Source organism: Paroedura picta, chromosome 5 (assembly GCF_049243985.1).
Source record: "Paroedura picta isolate Pp20150507F chromosome 5, Ppicta_v3.0, whole genome shotgun sequence".
Classification (NCBI taxonomy): domain Eukaryota; kingdom Metazoa; phylum Chordata; class Lepidosauria; order Squamata; family Gekkonidae; genus Paroedura; species Paroedura picta.
The window spans coordinates 6,629,810-6,654,198 of NC_135373.1; positions in this window are offsets into that span (position 1 = coordinate 6,629,810).

Consider the following 24,389-nt stretch of genomic DNA (forward strand, 5'->3'; position numbering starts at 1 on the left):
TGTAAAAACAGGTAAATCAATAGGGCTTTTCGCACGGATAAGTACCCAGTGAACGGTTCGTTTAGCTTTATACATTGTTCCGGGTGGGCGTTGTAATGGTTTTTCGGAAGTGTTAGACCTGTAAGAGAAAAATTTAAATGGCTGGGAAAGGCCATGGGATGTAGAAATATTTTTTTCACATTTTATTTCCTTGTAAAAACAGGTAAATCAATAGGGATTTTCGTACGTATAAGTACCCAGTGAACGGTTCGTTTAGCTTTATATATTGTTCCGGGTGGGCGTTGTATTGTTTTTTCGAAGTGATAGACCTGTAAGAGAAAAGTTTAAATGGTTGGGAAAGGCCATGGAATGTAGAAATATTTTTTTCACATTTTATTTCCTTGTAAAAACAGGTAAATCAATAGGGATTTTCGTACGGATAAGTACCCAGTGAACGGTTCGTTTAGCTTTATATATTGTTCCGGGTGGGAGTTGTATTGGTTTTTCGGTAGTGTTAGACCTGTAAGAGAAAAATTTAAATGGTTGGGAAAGGCCATGGGATGTAGAAATATTTTTTTCACATTTTACTTCCTTGTAAAAAGAGGGAAATCAATAGGGCTTTTCGCACGGATAAGTACCCAGTGGACGGTTCGTTTAGCTGTATACATTGTTCCGGGTGGGCGTTGTTTTATTTCCTTGTTAAAACAGTAAAATCAATAGGGATTTTTGTACGGATAAGTGCCCAGTGAACGGTTCGTTTAGCTTTATATATTGTTCCGGGTGGGCGTTGTATTGGTTTTTCGGAAGTGTTAGACCTGTAAGAGAAAAGTTTAAATGGTTGGGAAAGGCCATGGGATGTAGAAATATTTTTTTCACATTTTATTTCCTTGTAAAAACAGGTAAATCAATAGGGATTTTCGTACGGATAAGTACCCAGTGAACGGTTCGTTTAGCTTTATGTATTGTTCCGGGTGGGCGTTGTATTGGTTTTTCGGAAGTGTTAGACCTGTAAGAGAAAAATTTAAATGGTTGCGAAAGGCCATGGGATGTAGAAATATTTTTTTCACATTTTATTTCCTTGTAAAAACAGGTAAATCAATAGGGATTTTCGTATGGATTAGTACCCAGTAAACGGTTCGTTTAGCTGTATATATTTTTCCGGGTGGGTGTTGTATTGGTTTTTCGCAACTGTTAGACCTGTAAGAGAAAAATTTTAATGGTTGGGAAAGGCCATGGGATGTAGAAATATTTTTTTCACATTTTACTTCCTTGTAAAAACAGGGAAATCAATAGGGCTTTTCGTACGGATAAGTACCCAGTGAACTGTTCGTTTAGCTTTATATATTGTTCCGGGTGGGAGTTGTATTGGTTTTTCGGTAGTGTTAGACCTGTAAGAGAAAAATTTAAATGGTTGGGAAAGGCCATGGGATGTAGAAATATTTTTTTCACATTTTACTTCCTTGTAAAAAGAGGGAAATCAATAGGGCTTTTCGCACGGATAAGTACCCAGTGAACGGTTCGTTTAGCTTTATACATTGTTCCGGGTGTGCGTTGTAATGGTTTTTCGGAAGTGTTAGACCTGTAAGAGAAAAATTTAAATGGTTGGGAAAGGCCATGGGATGTAGAAATATTTTTTTCACATTTTATTTCCTTGTAAAAACAGGTAAATCAATAGGGATTTTCGTACGTATAAGTACCCAGTGAACGGTTCGTTTAGCTTTATATATTGTTCCAGGTGGGAGTTGTATTGGTTTTTCGGTAGTGTTAGACCTGTAAGATAAAAATTTAAATGGTTGGGAAAGGCCATGGGATGTAGAAATATTTTTTTCACATTTTACTTCCTTGTAAAAACAGGTAAATCAATAGGGCTTTTCGCACGGATAAGTACCCAGTGAACGGTTCGTTTAGCTTTATACATTGTTCTGGGTGGGCGTTGTATTGGTTTTTCGGAAGTGTTAGACCTGTAAGATAAAAATTTAAATGGTTGGGAAAGGCCATGGGATGTAGAAATATTTTTTTCACATTTTATTTCCTTGTAAAAACAGGAAAATCAATAGGGATTTTTGTACGGATAAGTGCCCAGTGAACGGTTCGTTTAGCTTTATATATTGTTCCGGGTGGGCGTTGTATTGGTTTTTCGGAAGTGATAGACCTGTAAGAGAAAAGTTTAAATCGTTGGGAAAGGCCATGGGATGTAGAAATATTTTTTTCACATTTTATTTCCTTGTAAAAACAGGTAAATCAATAGGGATTTTCGTACGGATAAGTACCCAGTGAACGGTTCGTTTAGCTTTATATATTGTTCCGGGTGGGAGTTGTATTGGTTTTTCGGTAGTGTTAGACCTGTAAGAGAAAAATTTAAATGGTTGGGAAAGGCCATGGGTTGTAGAAATATTTTTTTCACATTTTACTTCCTTGTAAAAAGAGGGAAATCAATAGGGCTTTTCGCACGGATAAGTACCCAGTGGACGGTTCGTTTAGCTTTATACATTGTTCCGGGTGTGCGTTGTAATGGTTTTTCGGAAGTGTTAGACCTGTAAGAGAAAAATTTTAATGGGGCCATGGGATGTAGAAATATTTTTTTCACATTTTACTTCCTTTTAAAAACAGGGAAATCAATAGGGCTTTTCGTACGGATAAGTACCCAGTGAACTGTTCGTTTAGCTTTATATATTGTTCCGGGTGGGCGTTGTATTGGTTTTTCGCAACTGTTAGACCTGTAAGAGAAAAATTTAAATGGTTGGGAAAGGCCATGGGATGTAGTAATATTTTTTTCACATTTTATTTCCTTGTAAAAACAGGTAAATCAATAGGGATTTTCGTACGTATAAGTACCCAGTAAACGGTTCGTTTAGCTTTATATATTGTTCCGGGTGGCCGTTGTATCGGTTTTTCGGTAGTGTTATACCTGTAAGATAAAAATTTAAACGGTTGGGAAAGGCCATGGGATGTAGAAATATTTTTTTCACATTTTATTTCCTTTTAAAAACAGGAAAATCAATAGGGATTTTTGTACGGATAAGTGCCCAGTGAACGGTTCGTTTAGCTTTATATATTGTTCCGGGTGGGCGTTGTATTGGTTTTTCGGAAGTGTTAGACCTGTAAGAGAAAAGTTTAAATGGTTGGGAAAGGCCATTGGATGTAGAAATATTTTTTTCACATTTTATTTCCTTGTAAAAACAGGTAAATCAATAGGGATTTTCGTACGGATAAGTACCCAGTGAACGGTTCGTTTAGCTTTATATATTGTTCCGGGTGGGAGTTGTATTGGTTTTTCGGTAGTGTTAGACCTGTAAGATAAAAATTTAAATAGTTGGGAAAGGCCATGGGATGTAGAAATATTTTTTTCACATTTTACTTCCTTGTAAAAACAGGTAAATCAATAGGGCTTTTCGCACGGATAAGTACCCAGTGAACGGTTCGTTTAGCTTTATACATTGTTCCGGGTGGGCGTTGTATTGGTTTTTCGGAAGTGTTAGACCTGTAAGAGAAAAATTTAAATGGCTGGGAAAGGCCATGGGATGTAGAAATATTTTTTTTACATTTTATTTCCTTGTAAAAACAGGTAAATCAATAGGGATTTTCGTACGTATAAGTACCCAGTGAGCGGTTCGTTTAGCTTTATATATTGTTCCGGGTGGCCGTTGTATCGGTTTTTCGGTAGTGTTAGACCTGTAAGATAAAAATTTAAATGGTTGGGAAAGGCCATGGGATGTAGAAATATTTTTTTCACATTTTATTTCCTTGTAAAAACAGGAAAATCAATAGGGATTTTTGTACGGATAAGTGCCCAGTGAACGGTTCATTTAGATTTATATATTGTTCCGGGTGGGCGTTGTATTGGTTTTTCGGAAGTGTTAGACCTGTAAGAGAAAAGTTTAAATGGTTGGGAAAGGCCATGGGATGTAGAAATATTTTTTTCACATTTTATTTCCTTGTAAAAACAGGTAAATCAATAGGGATTTTCGTACGGATAAGTACCCAGTGAACGGTTCGTTTAGCTTTATATATTGTTCCGGGTGGGAGTTGTATTGGTTTTTCGGAAGCGTTAGACCTGTAAGAGAAAAATTTAAATGGTTGGGAAAGGCCATGGGATGTAGAAATATTTTTTTCACATTTTACTTCCTTGTATAAACAGGTACATCAATAGGGATTTTCGTACGGATAAGTACCCAGTGAACGGTTCGTTTAGCTTTATGTATTGTTCCTGGTGGGCGTTGTATTGGTTTTTCGCAACTGTTAGACCTGTAAGAGAAAAATTTAAATGGTTGGGAAAGGCCATGGGATGTAGAAATATTTTTTTCACATTTTATTTCCTTGTAAAAACAGGTAAATCAATAGGGATTTTCGTATGGATTAGTACCCAGTAAACGGTTCGTTTAGCTGTATATATTTTTCCGGGTGGGTGTTGTATTGGTTTTTCGCAACTGTTAGACCTGTAAGAGAAAAATTTTAATGGTTGGGAAAGGCCATGGGATGTAGAAATATTTTTTTCACATTTTATTTCCTTGTAAAAACAGGTAAATCAATAGGGATTTTCGTATGGATTAGTACCCAGTAAACGGTTCGTTTAGCTGTATATATTTTTCCGGGTGGGTGTTGTATTGGTTTTTCGCAACTGTTAGACCTGTAAGAGAAAAATTTTAATGGTTGGGAAAGGCCATGGGATGTAGAAATATTTTTTTCACATTTTACTTCCCTGTAAAAACAGGGAAATCAATAGGGCTTTTCGTACGGATAAGTACCCAGTGAACTGTTCGTTTAGCTTTATATATTGTTCCGGGTGGGCGTTGTATTGGTTTTCTGCAAGTGTTAGACCTGTAAGAGAAAAATTTAAATGGTTGGGAAAGGCCATGGGATGTAGAAATATTTTTTTCACATTTTACTTCCTTGTAAAAAGACGGAAATCAATAGGGCTTTTCGCACGGATAAGTACCCAGTGAACGGTTCGTTTAGCTTTATACATTGTTCCGGGTGGGCGTTGTATTGGTTTTTCGGAAGTGTTACACCTGTAAGAGAAAAATTTAAATGGTTGGGAAAGGCCATGGGATGTAGAAATATTTTTTTCACATTTTATTTCCTTGTAAAAACAGGTAAATCAATAGGGCTTTTCGCACGGGTAAGTACCCAGTTAACGGTTCGTTTAGCTTTATACATTGTTCCGGGTGGGCGTTGTATTGGTTTTTCGGAAGTGTTAGACCTGTAAGAGAAAAATTTAAATGGTTTGGAAAGGCCATGGGATGTAGAAATATTTTTTTCACATTTTATTTCCTTGTAAAAACAGGTAAATCAATAGGGATTTTCGTACGGATAAGTACACAGTGAACGGTTCGTTTAGCTTTATATATTTTTCCGGGTGGGCGTTGTATTGGTTTTTCGGAAGTGTTAGACCTGTAAGAGAAAAATTTAAATGGTTGGGAAAGGCCATGGGATGTAGAAATATTTTTTTCACATTTTATTTCCTTGTAAAAACAGGTAAATCAATAGGGATTTTCGTACGTATAAGTACCCAGTGAACGGTTCGTTTAGCTATATATATTGTTCCGGGTGGGAGTTGTATTGGTTTTTCGGTAGTGTTAGACCTGTAAGAGAAAAATTTAAATGGTTGGGAAAGGCCATGGGATGTAGAAATATTTTTTTCACATTTTACTTCCTTGTAAAAAGAGGGAAATCAATAGGGCTTTTCGCACGGATAAGTACCCAGTGAACGGTTCGTTTAGCTTTATACATTGTTCCGGGTGGGCGTTGTATTGGTTTTTCGGAAGTGTTAGACCTGTAAGAGAAAAATTTAAATGGTTGGGAAAGGCCATGGGATGTAGAAATATTTTTTTCACATTTTACTTCCTTGTAAAAACAGGTAAATCAATAGGGATTTTCGTACGGATAAGTACCCAGTGAACGGTTCGTTTAGCTTTATATATTTTTCCGGGTGGGCGTTGTATTGGTTATTCGGAAGTGTTAGACCTGTAAGAGAAAAATTTAAATGGTTGGGAAAGGCCATGGGATGTAGAAATATTTTTTTCACATTTTATTTCCTTGTAAATACAGGTAAATCAATAGGGCTTTTCGCACGGATAAGTACCCAGTGAACGGTTCGTTTAGCTTTATACATTGTTCCGGGTGGGCATTGTATTGGTTTTTCGGAAGTGTTAGACCTGTAAGAGAAAAATTTAAATGGTTGGGAAAGGCCATGGGATGTAGAAATATTTTTTTCACATTTTATTTCCTTGTAAAAACAGGTAAATCAATAGGGATTTTCGTACGGATAAGTACACAGTGAACGGTTCGTTTAGCTTTATATATTTTTCCGGGTGGGCGTTGTATTGGTTTTTCGGAAGTGTTAGACCTGTAAGAGAAAAATTTAAATGGTTGGGAAAGGCCATGGGATGTAGAAATATTTTTTTCACATTTTATTTCCTTGTAAAAACAGGTAAATCAATAGGGATTTTCGTACATATAAGTACCCAGTGAACGGTTCGTTTAGCTTTATATATTGTTCCGGGTGGGAGTTGTATTGGTTTTTCGGTAGTGTTAGACCTGTAAGAGAAAAATTTAAATGGTTGGGAAAGGCCATGGGATGTAGAAATATTTTTTTCACATTTTACTTCCTTGTAAAAACAGGTAAATCAATAGGGCTTTTCGCACGTATAAGTACCCAGTGAACGGTTCGTTTAGCTTTATACATTGTTCCGGGTGGGCGTTGTATTGGTTTTTCGCAACTGTTAGACCTGTAAGAGAAAAATTTAAATGGTTGGGAAAGGCCATGGGATGTAGAAATATTTTTTTCACATTTTACTTCTTTGTAAAAACAGGTAAATCAATAGGGCTTTTTGTACGGATAAGTACCCAGTGAACGGTTTGTTTAACTTTATATATTGTTCCGGGTGGGCGTTGTATTGGTTTTTCGGTAGTGTTAGACCTGTAAGAGAAAAATTTAAATGGTTGGGAAAGGCCATGGGATGTAGAAATATTTTTTTTCACATATTACTTCGTTGTAAAAACAGGTAAATCAATAGGGATTTTCGTACAGATAAGTACCCAGTGAACGGTTTGTTTAGCTTTATATATTGTTCCGTGTGGGCGTTGTATTGGTTTTTCGGAAGTGTTAGACCTGTAAGAGAAAAATTTAAATGGTTGGGAAAGGCCATGGGATGTAGAAATATTTTTTTCACATTTTATTTCCTTGTAAAAACAGGTAAATCAATAGGGATTTTCGTATGGATTAGTACCCAGTAAACGGTTCGTTTAGCTGTATATATTTTTCCGGGTGGGTGTTGTATTGGTTTTTCGCAACTGTTAGACCTGTAAGACAAAAATTTTAATGGTTGGGAAAGGCCATGGGATGTAGAAATATTTTTTTCACATTTTACTTCCTTGTAAAAACAGGGAAATCAATAGGGCTTTTCGTACGGATAAGTACCCAGTGAACTGTTCGTTTAGCTTTATATATTGTTCCGTGTGGGCGTTGTATTGGTTTTTCGGAAGTGTTAGACCTGTAAGAGAAAAATTTAAATGGTTGGGAAAGGCCATGGGATGTAGAAATATTTTTTTCACATTTTATTTCCTTGTAAAAACAGGTAAATCAATAGGGATTTTCGTACGTATAAGTACCCAGTGAACGGTTCGTTTAGCTTTATATATTGTTCCGGGTGGCCGTTGTATCGGTTTTTCGGTAGTGTTAGACCTGTAAGATAAAAATTTAAATGGTTGGGAAAGGCCATGGGATGTAGAAATATTTTTTTCACATTTTATTTCCTTGTAAAAACAGGAAAATCAATAGGGATTTTTGTACGGATAAGTGCCCAGTGAACGGTTCGTTTAGCTTTATATATTGTTCCGGGTGGGCGTTGTATTGGTTTTTCGGAAGTGTTAGACCTATAAGAGAAAAGTTTAAATGGTTGGGAAAGGCCATGGGATGTAGAAATATTTTTTTCACATTTTATTTCCTTGTAAAAACAGGTAAATCAATAGGGATTTTCGTACGGATAAGTACCCAGTGAACGGTTCATTTAGCTTTATATATTGTTCCGGGTGGGAGTTGTATTGGTTTTTCGGTAGTGTTAGACCTGTAAGAGAAAAATTTAAATGGTTGGGAAAGGCCATGGGATGTAGAAATATTTTTTTCACATTTTACTTCCTTGTAAAAAGAGGGAAATCAATAGGGCTTTTCGCACGGATAAGTACCCAGTGAACGGTTCGTTTAGCTTTATACATTGTTCCGGGTGGGCGTTGTATTGGTTTTTCGGAAGTGTTAGACCTGTAAGAGAAAAATTTAAATGGTTGGGAAAGGCCATGGGATGTAGAAATATTTTTTTCACATTTTATTTCCTTGTAAAAACAGGTAAATCAATAGGGATTTTCGTACGTATAAGTACCCAGTGAACGGTTCGTTTAGCTTTATATATTGTTCCGGGTGGGAGTTGTATTGGTTTTTCGGTAGTGTTAGACCTGTAAGATAAAAATTTAAATAGTTGGGAAAGGCCATGGGATGTAGAAATATTTTTTTCACATTTTACTTCCTTGTAAAAACAGGTAAATCAATAGGGCTTTTCGCACGGATAAGTACCCAGTGAACGGTTCGTTTAGCTTTATATATTGTTCCGGGTGGGCGTTGTATTGGTTTTCTGCAAGTGTTAGACCTGTAAGAGAAAAATTTAAATGGTTGGGAAAGGCCATGGGATGTAGAAATATTTTTTTCACATTTTACTTCCTTGTAAAAAGACGGAAATCAATAGGGCTTTTCGCACGGATAAGTACCCAGTGAACGGTTCGTTTAGCTTTATACATTGTTCCGGGTGGGCGTTGTATTGGTTTTTCGGAAGTGTTAGACCTGTAAGAGAAAAATTTAAATGGTTGGGAAAGGCCATGGGATGTAGAAATATTTTTTTCACATTTTATTTCCTTGTAAAAACAGGTAAATCAATAGGGCTTTTCGCACGGGTAAGTACCCAGTTAACGGTTCGTTTAGCTGTATATATTTTTCCGGGTGGGTGTTGTATTGGTTTTTCGCAACTGTTAGACCTGTAAGACAAAAATTTTAATGGTTGGGAAAGGCCATGGGATGTAGAAATATTTTTTTCACATTTTACTTCCTTGTAAAAACAGGAAAATCAATAGGGATTTTTGTACGGATAAGTGCCCAGTGAACGGTTCGTTTAGCTTTATATATTGTTCCGGGTGGGCGTTGTATTGGTTTTTCGGAAGTGTTAGACCTATAAGAGAAAAGTTTAAATGGTTGGGAAAGGCCATGGGATGTAGAAATATTTTTTTCACATTTTATTTCCTTGTAAAAACAGGTAAATCAATAGGGATTTTCGTACGGATAAGTACCCAGTGAACGGTTCATTTAGCTTTATATATTGTTCCGGGTGGGAGTTGTATTGGTTTTTCGGTAGTGTTAGACCTGTAAGAGAAAAATTTAAATGGTTGGGAAAGGCCATGGGATGTAGAAATATTTTTTTCACATTTTACTTCCTTGTAAAAAGAGGGAAATCAATAGGGCTTTTCGCACGGATAAGTACCCAGTGAACGGTTCGTTTAGCTTTATACATTGTTCCGGGTGGGCGTTGTATTGGTTTTTCGGAAGTGTTAGACCTGTAAGAGAAAAATTTAAATGGTTGGGAAAGGCCATGGGATGTAGAAATATTTTTTTCACATTTTATTTCCTTGTAAAAACAGGTAAATCAATAGGGATTTTCGTACGTATAAGTACCCAGTGAACGGTTCGTTTAGCTTTATATATTGTTCCGGGTGGGAGTTGTATTGGTTTTTCGGTAGTGTTAGACCTGTAAGATAAAAATTTAAATAGTTGGGAAAGGCCATGGGATGTAGAAATATTTTTTTCACATTTTACTTCCTTGTAAAAACAGGTAAATCAATAGGGCTTTTCGCACGGATAAGTACCCAGTGAACGGTTCGTTTAGCTTTATATATTGTTCCGGGTGGGCGTTGTATTGGTTTTCTGCAAGTGTTAGACCTGTAAGAGAAAAATTTAAATGGTTGGGAAAGGCCATGGGATGTAGAAATATTTTTTTCACATTTTACTTCCTTGTAAAAAGACGGAAATCAATAGGGCTTTTCGCACGGATAAGTACCCAGTGAACGGTTCGTTTAGCTTTATACATTGTTCCGGGTGGGCGTTGTATTGGTTTTTCGGAAGTGTTAGACCTGTAAGAGAAAAATTTAAATGGTTGGGAAAGGCCATGGGATGTAGAAATATTTTTTTCACATTTTATTTCCTTGTAAAAACAGGTAAATCAATAGGGCTTTTCGCACGGGTAAGTACCCAGTTAACGGTTCGTTTAGCTGTATATATTTTTCCGGGTGGGTGTTGTATTGGTTTTTCGCAACTGTTAGACCTGTAAGACAAAAATTTTAATGGTTGGGAAAGGCCATGGGATGTAGAAATATTTTTTTCACATTTTACTTCCTTGTAAAAACAGGGAAATCAATAGGGCTTTTCGTACGGATAAGTACCCAGTGAACTGTTCGTTTAGCTTTATATATTGTTCCGTGTGGGCGTTGTATTGGTTTTTCGGAAGTGTTAGACCTGTAAGAGAAAAATTTAAATGGTTGGGAAAGGCCATGGGATGTAGAAATATTTTTTTCACATTTTATTTCCTTGTAAAAACAGGTAAATCAATAGGGATTTTCGTACGTATAAGTACCCAGTGAACGGTTCGTTTAGCTTTATATATTGTTCCGGGTGGCCGTTGTATCGGTTTTTCGGTAGTGTTAGACCTGTAAGATAAAAATTTAAATGGTTGGGAAAGGCCATGGGATGTAGAAATATTTTTTTCACATTTTATTTCCTTGTAAAAACAGGAAAATCAATAGGGATTTTTGTACGGATAAGTGCCCAGTGAACGGTTCGTTTAGCTTTATATATTGTTCCGGGTGGGCGTTGTATTGGTTTTTCGGAAGTGTTAGACCTATAAGAGAAAAGTTTAAATGGTTGGGAAAGGCCATGGGATGTAGAAATATTTTTTTCACATTTTATTTCCTTGTAAAAACAGGTAAATCAATAGGGATTTTCGTACGGATAAGTACCCAGTGTACGGTTCATTTAGCTTTATATATTGTTCCGGGTGGGAGTTGTATTGGTTTTTCGGTAGTGTTAGACCTGTAAGAGAAAAATTTAAATGGTTGGGAAAGGCCATGGGATGTAGAAATATTTTTTTCACATTTTACTTCCTTGTAAAAAGAGGGAAATCAATAGGGCTTTTCGCACGGATAAGTACCCAGTAAACGGTTCGTTTAGCTTTATACATTGTTCCGGGTGGGCGTTGTATTGGTTTTTCGGAAGTGTTAGACCTGTAAGAGAAAAATTTAAATGGTTGGGAAAGGCCATGGGATGTAGAAATATTTTTTTCACATTTTATTTCCTTGTAAAAACAGGTAAATCAATAGGGATTTTCGTACGTATAAGTACCCAGTGAACGGTTCGTTTAGCTTTATATATTGTTCCGGGTGGGAGTTGTATTGGTTTTTCGGTAGTGTTAGACCTGTAAGATAAAAATTTAAATAGTTGGGAAAGGCCATGGGATGTAGAAATATTTTTTTCACATTTTACTTCCTTGTAAAAACAGGTAAATCAATAGGGCTTTTCGCACGGATAAGTACCCAGTGAACGGTTCGTTTAGCTTTATATATTGTTCCGGGTGGGCGTTGTATTGGTTTTCTGCAAGTGTTAGACCTGTAAGAGAAAAATTTAAATGGTTGGGAAAGGCCATGGGATGTAGAAATATTTTTTTCACATTTTACTTCCTTGTAAAAAGACGGAAATCAATAGGGCTTTTCGCACGGATAAGTACCCAGTGAACGGTTCGTTTAGCTTTATACATTGTTCCGGGTGGGCGTTGTATTGGTTTTTCGGAAGTGTTAGACCTGTAAGAGAAAAATTTAAATGGTTGGGAAAGGCCATGGGATGTAGAAATATTTTTTTCACATTTTATTTCCTTGTAAAAACAGGTAAATCAATAGGGCTTTTCGCACGGGTAAGTACCCAGTGAACGGTTCGTTTAGCTTTATACATTGTTCCGGGTGGGCGTTGTATTGGTTTTTCGGAAGTGTTAGACCTGTAAGAGAAAAATTTAAATGGTTGGGAAAGGCCATGGGATGTAGAAATATTTTTTTCACATTTTATTTCCTTGTAAAAACAGGTAAATCAATAGGGATTTTCGTACGGATAAGTACACAGTGAACGGTTCGTTTAGCTTTATATATTTTTCCGGGTGGGCGTTGTATTGGTTTTTCGGAAGTGTTAGACCTGTAAGAGAAAAATTTAAATGGTTGGGAAAGGCCATGGGATGTAGAAATATTTTTTTCACATTTTATTTCCTTGTAAAAACAGGTAAATCAATAGGGATTTTCGTACATATAAGTACCCAGTGAACGGTTCGTTTAGCTTTATATATTGTTCCGGGTGGGAGTTGTATTGGTTTTTCGGTAGTGTTAGACCTGTAAGAGAAAAATTTAAATGGTTGGGAAAGGCCATGGGATGTAGAAATATTTTTTTCACATTTTACTTCCTTGTAAAAACAGGTAAATCAATAGGGCTTTTCGCACGTATAAGTACCCAGTGAACGGTTCGTTTAGCTTTATACATTGTTCCGGGTGGGCGTTGTATTGGTTTTTCGCAACTGTTAGACCTGTAAGAGAAAAATTTAAATGGTTGGGAAAGGCCATGGGATGTAGAAATATTTTTTTCACATTTTACTTCTTTGTAAAAACAGGTAAATCAATAGGGCTTTTTGTACGGATAAGTACCCAGTGAACGGTTTGTTTAACTTTATATATTGTTCCGGGTGGGCGTTGTATTGGTTTTTCGGTAGTGTTAGACCTGTAAGAGAAAAATTTAAATGGTTGGGAAAGGCCATGGGATGTAGAAATATTTTTTTTCACATATTACTTCGTTGTAAAAACAGGTAAATCAATAGGGATTTTCGTACAGATAAGTACCCAGTGAACGGTTTGTTTAGCTTTATATATTGTTCCGTGTGGGCGTTGTATTGGTTTTTCGGAAGTGTTAGACCTGTAAGAGAAAAATTTAAATGGTTGGGAAAGGCCATGGGATGTAGAAATATTTTTTTCACATTTTATTTCCTTGTAAAAACAGGTAAATCAATAGGGATTTTCGTATGGATTAGTACCCAGTAAACGGTTCGTTTAGCTGTATATATTTTTCCGGGTGGGTGTTGTATTGGTTTTTCGCAACTGTTAGACCTGTAAGACAAAAATTTTAATGGTTGGGAAAGGCCATGGGATGTAGAAATATTTTTTTCACATTTTACTTCCTTGTAAAAACAGGGAAATCAATAGGGCTTTTCGTACGGATAAGTACCCAGTGAACTGTTCGTTTAGCTTTATATATTGTTCCGTGTGGGCGTTGTATTGGTTTTTCGGAAGTGTTAGACCTGTAAGAGAAAAATTTAAATGGTTGGGAAAGGCCATGGGATGTAGAAATATTTTTTTCACATTTTATTTCCTTGTAAAAACAGGTAAATCAATAGGGATTTTCGTACGTATAAGTACCCAGTGAACGGTTCGTTTAGCTTTATATATTGTTCCGGGTGGCCGTTGTATCGGTTTTTCGGTAGTGTTAGACCTGTAAGATAAAAATTTAAATGGTTGGGAAAGGCCATGGGATGTAGAAATATTTTTTTCACATTTTATTTCCTTGTAAAAACAGGAAAATCAATAGGGATTTTTGTACGGATAAGTGCCCAGTGAACGGTTCGTTTAGCTTTATATATTGTTCCGGGTGGGCGTTGTATTGGTTTTTCGGAAGTGTTAGACCTATAAGAGAAAAGTTTAAATGGTTGGGAAAGGCCATGGGATGTAGAAATATTTTTTTCACATTTTATTTCCTTGTAAAAACAGGTAAATCAATAGGGATTTTCGTACGGATAAGTACCCAGTGAACGGTTCATTTAGCTTTATATATTGTTCCGGGTGGGAGTTGTATTGGTTTTTCGGTAGTGTTAGACCTGTAAGAGAAAAATTTAAATGGTTGGGAAAGGCCATGGGATGTAGAAATATTTTTTTCACATTTTACTTCCTTGTAAAAAGAGGGAAATCAATAGGGCTTTTCGCACGGATAAGTACCCAGTGAACGGTTCGTTTAGCTTTATACATTGTTCCGGGTGGGCGTTGTATTGGTTTTTCGGAAGTGTTAGACCTGTAAGAGAAAAATTTAAATGGTTGGGAAAGGCCATGGGATGTAGAAATATTTTTTTCACATTTTATTTCCTTGTAAAAACAGGTAAATCAATAGGGATTTTCGTACGTATAAGTACCCAGTGAACGGTTCGTTTAGCTTTATATATTGTTCCGGGTGGGAGTTGTATTGGTTTTTCGGTAGTGTTAGACCTGTAAGATAAAAATTTAAATAGTTGGGAAAGGCCATGGGATGTAGAAATATTTTTTTCACATTTTACTTCCTTGTAAAAACAGGTAAATCAATAGGGCTTTTCGCACGGATAAGTACCCAGTGAACGGTTCGTTTAGCTTTATATATTGTTCCGGGTGGGCGTTGTATTGGTTTTCTGCAAGTGTTAGACCTGTAAGAGAAAAATTTAAATGGTTGGGAAAGGCCATGGGATGTAGAAATATTTTTTTCACATTTTACTTCCTTGTAAAAAGACGGAAATCAATAGGGCTTTTCGCACGGATAAGTACCCAGTGAACGGTTCGTTTAGCTTTATACATTGTTCCGGGTGGGCGTTGTATTGGTTTTTCGGAAGTGTTAGACCTGTAAGAGAAAAATTTAAATGGTTGGGAAAGGCCATGGGATGTAGAAATATTTTTTTCACATTTTATTTCCTTGTAAAAACAGGTAAATCAATAGGGCTTTTCGCACGGGTAAGTACCCAGTTAACGGTTCGTTTAGCTTTATACATTGTTCCGGGTGGGCGTTGTATTGGTTTTTCGGAAGTGTTAGACCTGTAAGAGAAAAATTTAAATGGTTGGGAAAGGCCATGGGATGTAGAAATATTTTTTTCACATTTTATTTCCTTGTAAAAACAGGTAAATCAATAGGGATTTTCGTACGGATAAGTACACAGTGAACGGTTCGTTTAGCTTTATATATTTTTCCGGGTGGGCGTTGTATTGGTTTTTCGGAAGTGTTAGACCTGTAAGAGAAAAATTTAAATGGTTGGGAAAGGCCATGGGATGTAGAAATATTTTTTTCACATTTTATTTCCTTGTAAAAACAGGTAAATCAATAGGGATTTTCGTACATATAAGTACCCAGTGAACGGTTCGTTTAGCTTTATATATTGTTCCGGGTGGGAGTTGTATTGGTTTTTCGGTAGTGTTAGACCTGTAAGAGAAAAATTTAAATGGTTGGGAAAGGCCATGGGATGTAGAAATATTTTTTTCACATTTTACTTCCTTGTAAAAACAGGTAAATCAATAGGGCTTTTCGCACGTATAAGTACCCAGTGAACGGTTCGTTTAGCTTTATACATTGTTCCGGGTGGGCGTTGTATTGGTTTTTCGCAACTGTTAGACCTGTAAGAGAAAAATTTAAATGGTTGGGAAAGGCCATGGGATGTAGAAATATTTTTTTCACATTTTACTTCTTTGTAAAAACAGGTAAATCAATAGGGCTTTTTGTACGGATAAGTACCCAGTGAACGGTTTGTTTAACTTTATATATTGTTCCGGGTGGGCGTTGTATTGGTTTTTCGGTAGTGTTAGACCTGTAAGAGAAAAATTTAAATGGTTGGGAAAGGCCATGGGATGTAGAAATATTTTTTTTCACATATTACTTCGTTGTAAAAACAGGTAAATCAATAGGGATTTTCGTACAGATAAGTACCCAGTGAACGGTTTGTTTAGCTTTATATATTGTTCCGTGTGGGCGTTGTATTGGTTTTTCGGAAGTGTTAGACCTGTAAGAGAAAAATTTAAATGGTTGGGAAAGGCCATGGGATGTAGAAATATTTTTTTCACATTTTATTTCCTTGTAAAAACAGGTAAATCAATAGGGATTTTCGTATGGATTAGTACCCAGTAAACGGTTCGTTTAGCTGTATATATTTTTCCGGGTGGGTGTTGTATTGGTTTTTCGCAACTGTTAGACCTGTAAGACAAAAATTTTAATGGTTGGGAAAGGCCATGGGATGTAGAAATATTTTTTTCACATTTTACTTCCTTGTAAAAACAGGGAAATCAATAGGGCTTTTCGTACGGATAAGTACCCAGTGAACTGTTCGTTTAGCTTTATATATTGTTCCGTGTGGGCGTTGTATTGGTTTTTCGGAAGTGTTAGACCTGTAAGAGAAAAATTTAAATGGTTGGGAAAGGCCATGGGATGTAGAAATATTTTTTTCACATTTTATTTCCTTGTAAAAACAGGTAAATCAATAGGGATTTTCGTACGTATAAGTACCCAGTGAACGGTTCGTTTAGCTTTATATATTGTTCCGGGTGGCCGTTGTATCGGTTTTTCGGTAGTGTTAGACCTGTAAGATAAAAATTTAAATGGTTGGGAAAGGCCATGGGATGTAGAAATATTTTTTTCACATTTTATTTCCTTGTAAAAACAGGAAAATCAATAGGGATTTTTGTACGGATAAGTGCCCAGTGAACGGTTCGTTTAGCTTTATATATTGTTCCGGGTGGGCGTTGTATTGGTTTTTCGGAAGTGTTAGACCTATAAGAGAAAAGTTTAAATGGTTGGGAAAGGCCATGGGATGTAGAAATATTTTTTTCACATTTTATTTCCTTGTAAAAACAGGTAAATCAATAGGGATTTTCGTACGGATAAGTACCCAGTGAACGGTTCATTTAGCTTTATATATTGTTCCGGGTGGGAGTTGTATTGGTTTTTCGGTAGTGTTAGACCTGTAAGAGAAAAATTTAAATGGTTGGGAAAGGCCATGGGATGTAGAAATATTTTTTTCACATTTTACTTCCTTGTAAAAAGAGGGAAATCAATAGGGCTTTTCGCACGGATAAGTACCCAGTGAACGGTTCGTTTAGCTTTATACATTGTTCCGGGTGGGCGTTGTATTGGTTTTTCGGAAGTGTTAGACCTGTAAGAGAAAAATTTAAATGGTTGGGAAAGGCCATGGGATGTAGAAATATTTTTTTCACATTTTATTTCCTTGTAAAAACAGGTAAATCAATAGGGATTTTCGTACGTATAAGTACCCAGTGAACGGTTCGTTTAGCTTTATACATTGTTCCGGGTGGGAGTTGTATTGGTTTTTCGGTAGTGTTAGACCTGTAAGATAAAAATTTAAATAGTTGGGAAAGGCCATGGGATGTAGAAATATTTTTTTCACATTTTACTTCCTTGTAAAAACAGGTAAATCAATAGGGCTTTTCGCACGGATAAGTACCCAGTGAACGGTTCGTTTAGCTTTATATATTGTTCCGGGTGGGCGTTGTATTGGTTTTCTGCAAGTGTTAGACCTGTAAGAGAAAAATTTAAATGGTTGGGAAAGGCCATGGGATGTAGAAATATTTTTTTCACATTTTACTTCCTTGTAAAAAGACGGAAATCAATAGGGCTTTTCGCACGGATAAGTACCCAGTGAACGGTTCGTTTAGCTTTATACATTGTTCCGGGTGGGCGTTGTATTGGTTTTTCGGAAGTGTTAGACCTGTAAGAGAAAAATTTAAATGGTTGGGAAAGGCCATGGGATGTAGAAATATTTTTTTCACATTTTATTTCCTTGTAAAAACAGGTAAATCAATAGGGCTTTTCGCACGGGTAAGTACCCAGTTAACGGTTCGTTTAGCTTTATACATTGTTCCGGGTGGGCGTTGTATTGGTTTTTCGGAAGTGTTAGACCTGTAAGAGAAAAATTTAAATGGTTGGGAAAGGCCATGGGATGTAGAAATATTTTTTTCACATTTTATTTCCTTGTAAAAACAGGTAAATCAATAGGGATTTTCGTACGGATAAGTACACAGTGAACGGTTCGTTTAGCTTTATATATTTTTCCGGGTGGGCGTTGTATTGGTTTTTCGGAAGTGTTAGACCTGTAAGAGAAAAATTTAAATGGTTGGGAAAGGCCATGGGATGTAGAAATATTTTTTTCACATTTTATTTCCTTGTAAAAACAGGTAAATCAATAGGGATTTTCGTACATATAAGTACCCAGTGAACGGTTCGTTTAGCTTTATATATTGTTCCGGGTGGGAGTTGTATTGGTTTTTCGGTAGTGTTAGACCTGTAAGAGAAAAATTTAAATGGTTGGGAAAGGCCATGGGATGTAGAAATATTTTTTTCACATTTTACTTCCTTGTAAAAACAGGTAAATCAATAGGGCTTTTCGCACGTATAAGTACCCAGTGAACGGTTCGTTTAGCTTTATACATTGTTCCGGGTGGGCGTTGTATTGGTTTTTCGCAACTGTTAGACCTGTAAGAGAAAAATTTAAATGGTTGGGAAAGGCCATGGGATGTAGAAATATTTTTTTCACATTTTACTTCTTTGTAAAAACAGGTAAATCAATAGGGCTTTTTGTACGGATAAGTACCCAGTGAACGGTTTGTTTAACTTTATATATTGTTCCGGGTGGGCGTTGTATTGGTTTTTCGGTAGTGTTAGACCTGTAAGAGAAAAATTTAAATGGTTGGGAAAGGCCATGGGATGTAGAAATATTTTTTTTCACATATTACTTCGTTGTAAAAACAGGTAAATCAATAGGGATTTTCGTACAGATAAGTACCCAGTGAACGGTTTGTTTAGCTTTATATATTGTTCCGTGTGGGCGTTGTATTGGTTTTTCGGAAGTGTTAGACCTGTAAGAGAAAAATTTAAATGGTTGGGAAAGGCCATGGGATGTAGAAATATTTTTTTCACATTTTATTTCCTTGTAAAAACAGGTAAATCAATAGGGATTTTCGTATGGATTAGTACCCAGTAAACGGTTCGTTTAGCTGTATATATTTTTCCGGGTGGGTGTTGTATTGGTTTTTCGCAACTGTTAGACCTGTAAGACAAAAATTTTAATGGTTGGGAAAGGCCATGGGATGTAGAAATATTTTTTTCACATTTTACTTCCTTGTAAAAACAGGGAAATCAATAGGGCTTTTCGTACGGATAAGTACCCAGTGAACTGTTCGTTTAGCTTTATATATTGTTCCGTGTGGGCGTTGTATTGGTTTTTCGGAAGTGTTAGACCTGTAAGAGAAAAATTTAAATGGTTGGGAAAGGCCATGGGATGTAGAAATATTTTTTTCACATTTTATTTCCTTGTAAAAACAGGTAAATCAATAGGGATTTTCGTACGTATAAGTACCCAGTGAACGGTTCGTTTAGCTTTATATATTGTTCCGGGTGGCCGTTGTATCGGTTTTTCGGTAGTGTTAGACCTGTAAGATAAAAATTTAAATGGTTGGGAAAGGCCATGGGATGTAGAAATATTTTTTTCACATTTTATTTCCTTGTAAAAACAGGAAAATCAATAGGGATTTTTGTACGGATAAGTGCCCAGTGAACGGTTCGTTTAGCTTTATATATTGTTCCGGGTGGGCGTTGTATTGGTTTTTCGGAAGTGTTAGACCTATAAGAGAAAAGTTTAAATGGTTGGGAAAGGCCATGGGATGTAGAAATATTTTTTTCACATTTTATTTCCTTGTAAAAACAGGTAAATCAATAGGGATTTTCGTACGGATAAGTACCCAGTGAACGGTTCATTTAGCTTTATATATTGTTCCGGGTGGGAGTTGTATTGGTTTTTCGGTAGTGTTAGACCTGTAAGAGAAAAATTTAAATGGTTGGGAAAGGCCATGGGATGTAGAAATATTTTTTTCACATTTTACTTCCTTGTAAAAAGAGGGAAATCAATAGGGCTTTTCGCACGGATAAGTACCCAGTGAACGGTTCGTTTAGCTTTATACATTGTTCCGGGTGGGCGTTGTATTGGTTTTTCGGAAGTGTTAGACCTGTAAGAGAAAAATTTAAATGGTTGGGAAAGGCCATGGGATGTAGAAATATTTTTTTCACATTTTATTTCCTTGTAAAAACAGGTAAATCAATAGGGATTTTCGTACGTATAAGTACCCAGTGAACGGTTCGTTTAGCTTTATATATTGTTCCGGGTGGGAGTTGTATTGGTTTTTCGGTAGTGTTAGACCTGTAAGAGAAAAATTTAAATAGTTGGGAAAGGCCATGGGATGTAGAAATATTTTTTTCACATTTTACTTCCTTGTAAAAACAGGTAAATCAATAGGGCTTTTCGCACGGATAAGTACCCAGTGAACGGTTCGTTTAGCTTTATATATTGTTCCGGGTGGGCGTTGTATTGGTTTTCTGCAAGTGTTAGACCTGTAAGAGAAAAATTTAAATGGTTGGGAAAGGCCATGGGATGTAGAAATATTTTTTTCACATTTTACTTCCTTGTAAAAAGACGGAAATCAATAGGGCTTTTCGCACGGATAAGTACCCAGTGAACGGTTCGTTTAGCTTTATACATTGTTCCGGGTGGGCGTTGTATTGGTTTTTCGGAAGTGTTAGACCTGTAAGAGAAAAATTTAAATGGTTGGGAAAGGCCATGGGATGTAGAAATATTTTTTTCACATTTTATTTCCTTGTAAAAACAGGTAAATCAATAGGGCTTTTCGCACGGGTAAGTACCCAGTTAACGGTTCGTTTAGCTTTATACATTGTTCCGGGTGGGCGTTGTATTGGTTTTTCGGAAGTGTTAGACCTGTAAGAGAAAAATTTAAATGGTTGGGAAAGGCCATGGGATGTAGAAATATTTTTTTCACATTTTATTTCCTTGTAAAAACAGGTAAATCAATAGGGATTTTCGTACGGATAAGTACACAGTGAACGGTTCGTTTAGCTTTATATATTTTTCCGGGTGGGCGTTGTATTGGTTTTTCGGAAGTGTTAGACCTGTAAGAGAAAAATTTAAATGGTTGGGAAAGGCCATGGGATGTAGAAATATTTTTTTCACATTTTATTTCCTTGTAAAAACAGGTAAATCAATAGGGATTTTCGTACGTATAAGTACCCAGTGAACGGTTCGTTTAGCTTTATATATTGTTCCGGGTGGGAGTTGTATTGGTTTTTCGGTAGTGTTAGACCTGTAAGAGAAAAATTTAAATGGTTGGGAAAGGCCATGGGATGTAGAAATATTTTTTTCACATTTTACTTCCTTGTAAAAAGAGGGAAATCAATAGGGCTTTTCGCACGGATAAGTACCCAGTGAACGGTTCGTTTAGCTTTATACATTGTTCCGGGTGGGCGTTGTATTGGTTTTTCGGAAGTGTTAGACCTGTAAGAGAAAAATTTAAATGGTTGGGAAAGGCCATGGGATGTAGAAATATTTTTTTCACATTTTACTTCCTTGTAAAAACAGGTAAATCAATAGGGATTTTCGTACGGATAAGTACCCAGTGAACGGTTCGTTTAGCTTTATATATTTTTCCGGGTGGGCGTTGTATTGGTTATTCGGAAGTGTTAGACCTGTAAGAGAAAAATTTAAATGGTTGGGAAAGGCCCTGGGATGTAGAAATATTTTTTTCACATTTTATTTCCTTGTAAATACAGGTAAATCAATAGGGCTTTTCGCACGGATAAGTACCCAGTGAACGGTTCGTTTAGCTTTATACATTGTTCCGGCTGGGCGTTGTATTGGTTTTTCGGAAGTGTTAGACCTGTAAGAGAAAAATTTAAATGGTTGGGAAAGGCCATGGGATGTAGAAATATTTTTTTCACATTTTATTTCCTTGTAAAAACAGGTAAATCAATAGGGATTTTCGTACGGATAAGTACACAGTGAACGGTTCGTTTAGCTTTATATATTTTTCCGGGTGGGCGTTGTATTGGTTTTTCGGAAGTGTTAGACCTGTAAGATAAAAATTTAAATGGTTGGGAAAGGCCATGGGATGTAGAAATATTTTTTTCACATTTTATTTCCTTGTAAAAACAGGTAAATCAATAGGGATTTTCGTACATATAAGTACCCAGTGAACGGTTCGTTTAGCTTTATATATTGTTCCGGGTGGTAGTTGTCTTGGTTTTTCGGTAGTGTTAGACCTGTAAGAGAAAAATTTAAATGGTTGGGAAAGGCCATGGGATGTAGAAATATTTTTTTCACATTTTACTTCCTTGTAAAAACAGGTAAATCAATAGGGATTTTCGTACGGATAAGTACCCAGTGAACGGTTCATTTAGCTTTATATATTGTTCCGGGTGGGAGTTGTATTGGTTTTTCGGTAGTGTTAGACCTGTAAGAGAAAAATTTAAATGGTTGGGAAAGGCCATGGGATGTAGAAATATTTTTTTCACATTTTACTTCCTTGTAAAAAGAGGGAAATCAATAGGGCTTTTCGCACGGATAAGTACCCAGTGAACGGTTCGTTTAGCTTTATACATTGTTCCGGGTGGGCGTTGTATTGGTTTTTCGGAAGTGTTAGACCTGTAAGAGAAAAATTTAAATGGTTGGGAAAGGCCATGGGATGTAGAAATATTTTTTTCACATTTTATTTCCTTGTAAAAACAGGTAAATCAATAGGGATTTTCGTACGTATAAGTACCCAGTGAACGGTTCGTTTAGCTTTATATATTGTTCCGGGTGGGAGTTGTATTGGTTTTTCGGTAGTGTTAGACCTGTAAGATAAAAATTTAAATAGTTGGGAAAGGCCATGGGATGTAGAAATATTTTTTTCACATTTTACTTCCTTGTAAAAACAGGTAAATCAATAGGGCTTTTCGCACGGATAAGTACCCAGTGAACGGTTCGTTTAGCTTTATATATTGTTCCGGGTGGGCGTTGTATTGGTTTTCTGCAAGTGTTAGACCTGTAAGAGAAAAATTTAAATGGTTGGGAAAGGCCATGGGATGTAGAAATATTTTTTTCACATTTTACTTCCTTGTAAAAAGACGGAAATCAATAGGGCTTTTCGCACGGATAAGTACCCAGTGAACGGTTCGTTTAGCTTTATACATTGTTCCGGGTGGGCGTTGTATTGGTTTTTCGGAAGTGTTAGACCTGTAAGAGAAAAATTTAAATGGTTGGGAAAGGCCATGGGATGTAGAAATATTTTTTTCACATTTTATTTCCTTGTAAAAACAGGTAAATCAATAGGGCTTTTCGCACGGGTAAGTACCCAGTTAACGGTTCGTTTAGCTTTATACATTGTTCCGGGTGGGCGTTGTATTGGTTTTTCGGAAGTGTTAGACCTGTAAGAGAAAAATTTAAATGGTTGGGAAAGGCCATGGGATGTAGAAATATTTTTTTCACATTTTATTTCCTTGTAAAAACAGGTAAATCAATAGGGATTTTCGTACGGATAAGTACACAGTGAACGGTTCGTTTAGCTTTATATATTTTTCCGGGTGGGCGTTGTATTGGTTTTTCGGAAGTGTTAGACCTGTAAGAGAAAAATTTAAATGGTTGGGAAAGGCCATGGGATGTAGAAATATTTTTTTCACATTTTATTTCCTTGTAAAAACAGGTAAATCAATAGGGATTTTCGTACGTATAAGTACCCAGTGAACGGTTCGTTTAGCTTTATATATTGTTCCGGGTGGGAGTTGTATTGGTTTTTCGGTAGTGTTAGACCTGTAAGAGAAAAATTTAAATGGTTGGGAAAGGCCATGGGATGTAGAAATATTTTTTTCACATTTTACTTCCTTGTAAAAAGAGGGAAATCAATAGGGCTTTTCGCACGGATAAGTACCCAGTGAACGGTTCGTTTAGCTTTATACATTGTTCCGGGTGGGCGTTGTATTGGTTTTTCGGAAGTGTTAGACCTGTAAGAGAAAAATTTAAATGGTTGGGAAAGGCCATGGGATGTAGAAATATTTTTTTCACATTTTACTTCCTTGTAAAAACAGGTAAATCAATAGGGATTTTCGTACGGATAAGTACCCAGTGAACGGTTCGTTTAGCTTTATATATTTTTCCGGGTGGGCGTTGTATTGGTTATTCGGAAGTGTTAGACCTGTAAGAGAAAAATTTAAATGGTTGGGAAAGGCCATGGGATGTAGAAATATTTTTTTCACATTTTATTTCCTTGTAAATACAGGTAAATCAATAGGGCTTTTCGCACGGATAAGTACCCAGTGAACGGTTCGTTTAGCTTTATACATTGTTCCGGGTGGGCGTTGTATTGGTTTTTCGGAAGTGTTAGACCTGTAAGAGAAAAATTTAAATGGTTGGGAAAGGCCATGGGATGTAGAAATATTTTTTTCACATTTTATTTCCTTGTAAAAACAGGTAAATCAATAGGGATTTTCGTACGGATAAGTACACAGTGAACGGTTCGTTTAGCTTTATATATTTTTCCGGGTGGGCGTTGTATTGGTTTTTCGGAAGTGTTAGACCTGTAAGATAAAAATTTAAATGGTTGGGAAAGGCCATGGGATGTAGAAATATTTTTTTCACATTTTATTTCCTTGTAAAAACAGGTAAATCAATAGGGATTTTCGT